This window comes from Triticum aestivum, chromosome 7B (genome assembly GCF_018294505.1).
Source record: "Triticum aestivum cultivar Chinese Spring chromosome 7B, IWGSC CS RefSeq v2.1, whole genome shotgun sequence".
Classification (NCBI taxonomy): Eukaryota; Viridiplantae; Streptophyta; class Magnoliopsida; order Poales; family Poaceae; genus Triticum; species Triticum aestivum.
In genome coordinates, this window is record NC_057813.1 from 607,164,446 (window position 1) to 607,171,009 (window position 6,564).

The 6,564-nt window shown below is 50.3% G+C and overlaps 1 pseudogene; it reads right to left on the reverse strand.

Moving 5' to 3' along the window:
* Positions 1 to 2,049: 2,049 nt before the first annotated feature.
* LOC123158258 (serine/threonine-protein phosphatase 7 long form homolog) lies at positions 2,050 to 6,499 on the reverse strand (annotated as a pseudogene).
* Positions 6,500 to 6,564: the final 65 nt, after the last annotated feature.

Sequence of the window (6,564 nt, forward strand, 5' to 3'; positions counted from 1 at the left end):
CCTCCTCCTTCATATCCTCCACGTCATCCTCCCCCGGATCCGCCACCTCCATAGGAATCGGCTGCTGCTCTGGCTCCGGCTGCTGGTACTGCTGCTCCTCCTCCGGCTCCTACGGCTCCGGCGAGTCCGGAGGTAGATGACGCGGGTGGCGCGCCTTGCCCGGATCTCCTCCTGAATCTAGAACCGGTGCATTGGCATTAGCATAGCATACGTCGTCTTCCTTTGTCCAGCCATACGAAGTCGGAAGACGAGGGAAGGATGAGGTGGAGAGGGAGAGAGATGGATGGGCTTGGGCTGGCGGCGTGGAGAGGGAGGAAGTGAATGTGTCTAGGGCTGGGGGACGCTGTCCAGCTTAAATAGCCGTTGGCCCTCCGGCGGCGAGCCGGACCGACGCCACGCGGTGTTCGTGCCCCAGCAGAGGAGACGCCCGTCGGACCGTCGTGTTTTCGGGTGTTTTTTAGTGAGACCGCAACGTCAGTCCGACGTGACGGACGTGCCCGGTCACGTCCGCGCCGCCCCATATCCGCCCCAGATTTGGACTAGATATAAGGAGTGCTGATCAGTCCGGTTGCTTGAGGTACGTTTGAGATGACCGCTCGAGTCGTATTTTTTTAACCGGCCACTGACCGGACCGTTCATCCGGGCGTTTGATGGGGTTTGAGAAGCCCGGCCGTAGATGCTCTTAGAAAAACCTATCCGGGGTAGCAGAGAAATCGGATGCATACTCCGATTCGTCAGTATGAATCTCCAAGTCTCTGCAACGGAACGTGCATCCGTACGTATGCCCACGTAATACTGTGTTAGTGTGTACTCGTATTGTCGTACAGCATATGCAGACGCACATGCTTCTCCGTTCAAGTTGCACTACTTCGATACAGATAGATGAATAGGGACGCCGGCGTCGTCCTAGTGGAGTACCTATACTTGTAGTGCAGTGGCAAGATAAATGTACACGGTGCAGTAAAACCCAACAAGTACATGTACATCCCCGGCTTTTCTTGGCGTGTTGGGTGAGCTCGCAGCCCCGAAAGAGATTGTACATACGTATGGGTGCCAGTGCGACGTCGCGCTCAAACCCATCTATCTAGAAAGTCTCCCATGTACGTGGGCCTGAATCATCATACGCACACCTACATCGTCTGTTTGGTGAGTCCCCGGAACTCCAGGGAGTATGTGTGTGTGAGAGAGATGAACAAGTAGTATAGCTTTTGTTTTAGAGTGGGAGAGGAAATAAAGAGCAGTGGATCGATGCTGTTTCCCACAGGTCGTGGTATAATGGAGGTTGTTGGCATGCACATTTCGTCGACCCCGGCGACACGAGGGACCGGACCCCTCGATCGCAGGCTTGTGTGATCCATGCTGCAGGCTTAATGGCTGCTTCTCTCTTCGTGGATTGGATTGTAGTTGCGGCAGTGGTCTTTGTTGTGTCGAGGTCACATGCATGCACACATGCACAGATGCACTGTTAGTTGGGTCACGCAACCCATCATGCATTGCCAAAGTGTTCACGAGGGACGGATCCCACCGATGTTCGTGATGTCTGCTCTGAACGAACTCATGCAAACGCACAGTAAGTTGCGGAGTTCTATGCGCCTTGCTATTTGTAATGAGTTACCGATATAAAAGAACGTTTTATAGAAAGAAAAAAAACTAAAAGAAGGATTCAGTATTACCGCCACGAGCATAGGCCCCAACTACCCTGCAGTCCACTGTCGACGACGAGGACGGTCATGGCGTCCCGTCTCGGCCTCACACGGCCGTCTTCTCCGGCAAAATCGACCGACCGACACCCCACCCATTTTCAGACAACTTATGGATATCAACCGTTGTTACATATGGCAATGCACACCCACGAGGATACAGTAGACGTATGTGGTTTGGTTGTACGTGTCTACTAGTAGTACGTACTTCTGAATACATACACAGTGTCGCCACGCCAGCACGGCCGCCGGACCACACGACGGGGTATAGTAGCGTTTTCGTATTGTAGTGGTATATTGTCTGTACGTGGACGCAGCTGTTCCTTCCAACACGATGGAAGCGGACGTTTCAGACGGAGCCAAAAGCGTCGAGGGCACAGACGTTCCTCTCTTTCCTGCAACATGACTCCAAATGAGTTTGGACTTTAGACTGCAGCTTCCTTCCTTGCTACAGTAGAGGAGTACTACTACTAGCTTGCTGCTGGATGTTTATACGAGAAACTACCATGTAAAAGTTGTAAAGCATGCCCTGGCCGGGCGGGCCGGGCCGGCGAGTCATTTATTCTTGTGTCGAGCCTTTTTTTCTAGCTAGTACATGGGTGCTTTCCATGGTCAAAAGCGGGCGGGCGGGCAATTGTGGAGGGAGGCTCCACGCACCGCACGCGCAGTGTCGCGCGCATGGATGGAGCTCTGGCCGGTCGAAGACGACGAGAGGACAACAGCTTGGCGCGGGAGGCACCGCACATGGCCACTTGCTCTCAGACTGTCTCAGCTCGCACCGCTACTCTTGGCTTCTTGCTGTCCGTGTTGGCGGTGTGTTGCGTGCGTCTCTGATAGCACAGTGCTAGTAGCATGCAAGCGTGGTGTTCGATGAGTTTTTATGCACTGTTGAATAAAATAATTTTTTAATGAGTTTTGGTGCAGGCTATATATGCAAAGGTAAGTTAGTATAATTAGCATAACACATGCATGCATGGCAGGATGCCCACGTACTAGCACATGGAGGCTAAATTTCGTGTTTTGACCCTTTTCCTAAACAAATTCAGGATCTGACCCCACTTTGAAATATTTTCGGGATTTGACCCTTTTGCTACCGCCAGAGCTCCTGGCGGTAGGGTTAGACAGCCTACCGCGCGCTGACGTGGATAATTACCTTACCGCCAGACAACTTGGCGGTAAGATGTCTAACCCTACCGCCAGGTGCTCTGGCGGTAAGGTGTGGCAGGGTTTTGCCGTCCATGCATTCTGTAACGAAATATGCTAGGACCCATGGCGGTAGGCTGTCTGACCCTACCGCCAGGGCGCCTGGCGGTGGGGTCTTGCGTTTTGCCGTATAAAGTTTCTGTAACGAAATATGCAAGGGCCCTGGCGGTAGGTTCACCCTACCGCCATGGAGTCTGGCGATAGGTTGTGTAACTCTACCGCCAGGTAGGGTCCTCTGTTTTGTTTTTTCAAGTTCATTTGGTTGCTTGTTTTCAAATTCAATATCACAGCAAGTTTCATAAATATAACAACAATATCATAGATTTTAAACAATTAAATTTGGGCATCACGTAGATCCATATTAAGATAACTTGAAGTGCATAGAACATTTCAAACACATAGATCCACAAATAGCAAACACATAGTTTCACATAGTTTCACAACCACTAGACAAGTTCAACCAAACTAAAAGAGCCAAGTATCGAAGAGCATAATCAGTTGCTCCTTCCCCTCTTGGAGGTACGGTCCTCGTTACTCTTTGAACGAGTCTCTTCGGTCTTCTTCTTGGGCCGTCGAGGAACCGGTTTCTGGAAAGGGTCTGGACTCATTAAATCCTTCTTCTTCGGATTCCTCTTCGGCAGCTGAGATGCCTGAGATGTTTTAGTTCGTGGAGGTCCATAATCTTCATCATACTCCTCCTCCCCGTTGCTCTCATCCCCCTCCGCCTCCTCTTCTTCATGTGTGGCCTCCTCATCCTCATCCTCTTCCTCCTCCTCCTCCCCAACCAACCTGGACGACAAGGGAGCATGGCTCGATGAGCCGATGATACCCTATGTGGCTACAGGCTGATAAGCTTCAACTGACCCAGCTCCAGCACACCCAAGCAGCCCTACCAGCTTGCGACAACGCTGCACGAACTTCTGCACTCACAATGAAGCAAGGTCATAATAAGTATCAGATCGACTGACTGCAAGTGAACAAGATGCATCTGTTCCGAGGAGGCTGAAATTGTACCTTCATCGCCCCCTGACTCTGGTCTCAGATTGTACGCTCCCGGGAAGATGACCTAGTGCATCTGAGGCTTCAAAGATGCATCTGTACAGCTCACCGGACTGCAACGACATAAGTCAGTTACGTTGACGAATAAAATATTTTAAATACGACCGTCGGTTCAAACGTACCACTCTGTTGATGAGGGGTGCAAACTCCCTAAATCCACTCTGCATGTCTCTGATGCCGGTCTGGTATGCCTATTCATCGGGGTTAGCCCACTCCAGCTCCGTGATGTCTTCCGCCGTCCATCGAGGCCTGATACGAAGACGGTGCTTCTGGCCATCATCGTACCACCTCATGTGTCGGCCCAGGTAATCATCCCAGTTAGTCACTCTCCTCTCCACGTCTTTACGCCACCTCCGTCGGTTCCACTCCGTCACATGAGTCTTATGCTCCTCTCCCCAGTCTGTGATCGACTGATTCTTCTGCCGGCTCATGCTGCAAGGCATAAGCAACAAGAATCATCATAAGCGCAATGAGATCATCATAAGCAACAAGAAACATGATAATCTCACGGAGAGCAAAGAGCTCACAAGTGGAGCGCGTGGCCGCCGGTATCGGTGGGCTGGCCCGGTGGGGTATGCTGATAAATCCCAAACTGCGTGGCCACGCGTTGTGGCAAATGCCACTCGACGTCGTACACACAGATCATGGGCACGATGCACCGCCAGATACCACGGTCTGCATCACACATCATGTTCAGATCAAAGTCCCACTCTCGTTCTTGTCGATACGGGCACCAGATTACCTATTACATATACCTTGGTAAGTTTGCACTCTCAGTCAATAGTGGAATCAAAGAGAAAGGTGTTGGGCGAGTTCATATACCTGCGTATGCGTCAAAGCGTCCAACTCGTTAGTGTAGGTCTTGTACGAAGTCTTGTTTAGGCCCGTGTAGAGCTTGACAACGTCCCACTCGTAAGCTACGGTGGGGTTTCGAGTCTCGTCGCCTTCTTCGCCATAGTCTTCCCATGGGCGTCTTGGCAACTTCTCCGGACGCCCCACCGGCAGCCGCTCCCACATCCAAATGGAGAAGGCCCAGACAAAGCCACCCATATTGGACTTATCTCCCGTCCTCTGCGTTGCATCGTCAAGCTGCAAAACATCAAATGAGGATCAGATATAAGAAAATGTCATGGACACACTTTCGTAGGTAGGTACGCAATTAGACACTCTCTTACCGAACGGTATAGGTAGGCGAGAGATGTCGTCCCCCAACTGTACCCTGCATCCCAGTCCGCTAGGAAGAACAGATACGCCCAGTTGGCAGAGTTCCCGGAGCTGTCTGAAAACACGACCTCCGAGAGAATATACCACAGATAGGCCCTCGCGTACAACTCCACAGTCGCCTCATCTGCGCCTTGGGGGCATGTCCTCCGGTGCTCCGAGAGCCAGATCAACGACACACCGGATGTACGGTTACTCTTGGCACCGGGGCAGTCGCCGATGAGGGTGGTGACCCTCTCCTGCCAGTTGGCCCTCTCCACTCGACCGGTGAGTGCATGACCCTCGATCGGCATTGCAGTAATCATCCCCCAGTTCTCTAGGGTCACCGCCATCTCCCCGCATGGCAGATGGAAAGAATGGGTCTCCGGTCTCCAACGGTCAATCAGAGCTGTGAGAGCCGCGTGGACAAGCGTCGGCGGCTGACGCTTGAACTGCAGCACGAAACCCAACAGACGGGCTCTCTTGAAGAATGGCGCGTAGCGCTCGTCGTAGTCCATATGCCCATGAACCCCGTGACCCCTCATGCGCAGTGGCTGGAGCGTCTGTCAAAAAGTGAATGCCAAAAAGTTAGGAAATCATTTTCATCAATCCGAGAACTTTGATCAAAATTTCTTTCATATCACTTACCTCTCCGTTCTCTATGAAACGGGCACGATGACCCTTGTCGAATGCCCAGTCCAGCATGCAGTACCGTGGGCCGATGTTGTCCGCAAGAGGTGGCCGCCTTAATAGAGTTTCATAAACAAAAGCACCATAAGCATAAGCATACATAAACAAACAATGAACTCAAATCATATCAAGATAAAATTTTAAGCATATTCGACCAACAACATCTACTACACATGATGGATCAAATCATATCAACATGCATCATATCAAAAAAACCTCCAACATGCATCATAGCTTCATATTTTTAAACAAAATTTTCCAAACAACATCTTCATATCATCATATCAACATGCATCATCAAACTAGAGTTCATCTTCACACTAGATCATATCATCATATCACATGCATCATCAAACTAGGGTTCATCCCTTTATCAACATTACATCATAATTTTTTTAACAAAAAAAATTATGAACTAGGGTTCATCTTCACACTAACATATGAACTATTGATTAGAGTACATATCCAATACCACTACTTACTAAAGAACTAAGAACTACAACTACAATCAATCTTAGGTGAAAAAAAATCAATCTTAGTTCAAAAACATGAGGAATTTCAAGCAAATAATGCGTCGAATCGGTAGCAAGTTTGCAAAAACTAATTGGAGGGATCGGAGGAGCTTACGGTTCTCTCCTCGGGGCCATCTCGATCCGCCAAAACGGTGAAGAATCGGTGAAGATCCAAGGGGGGGAGTGGAGGAGATGAGAGA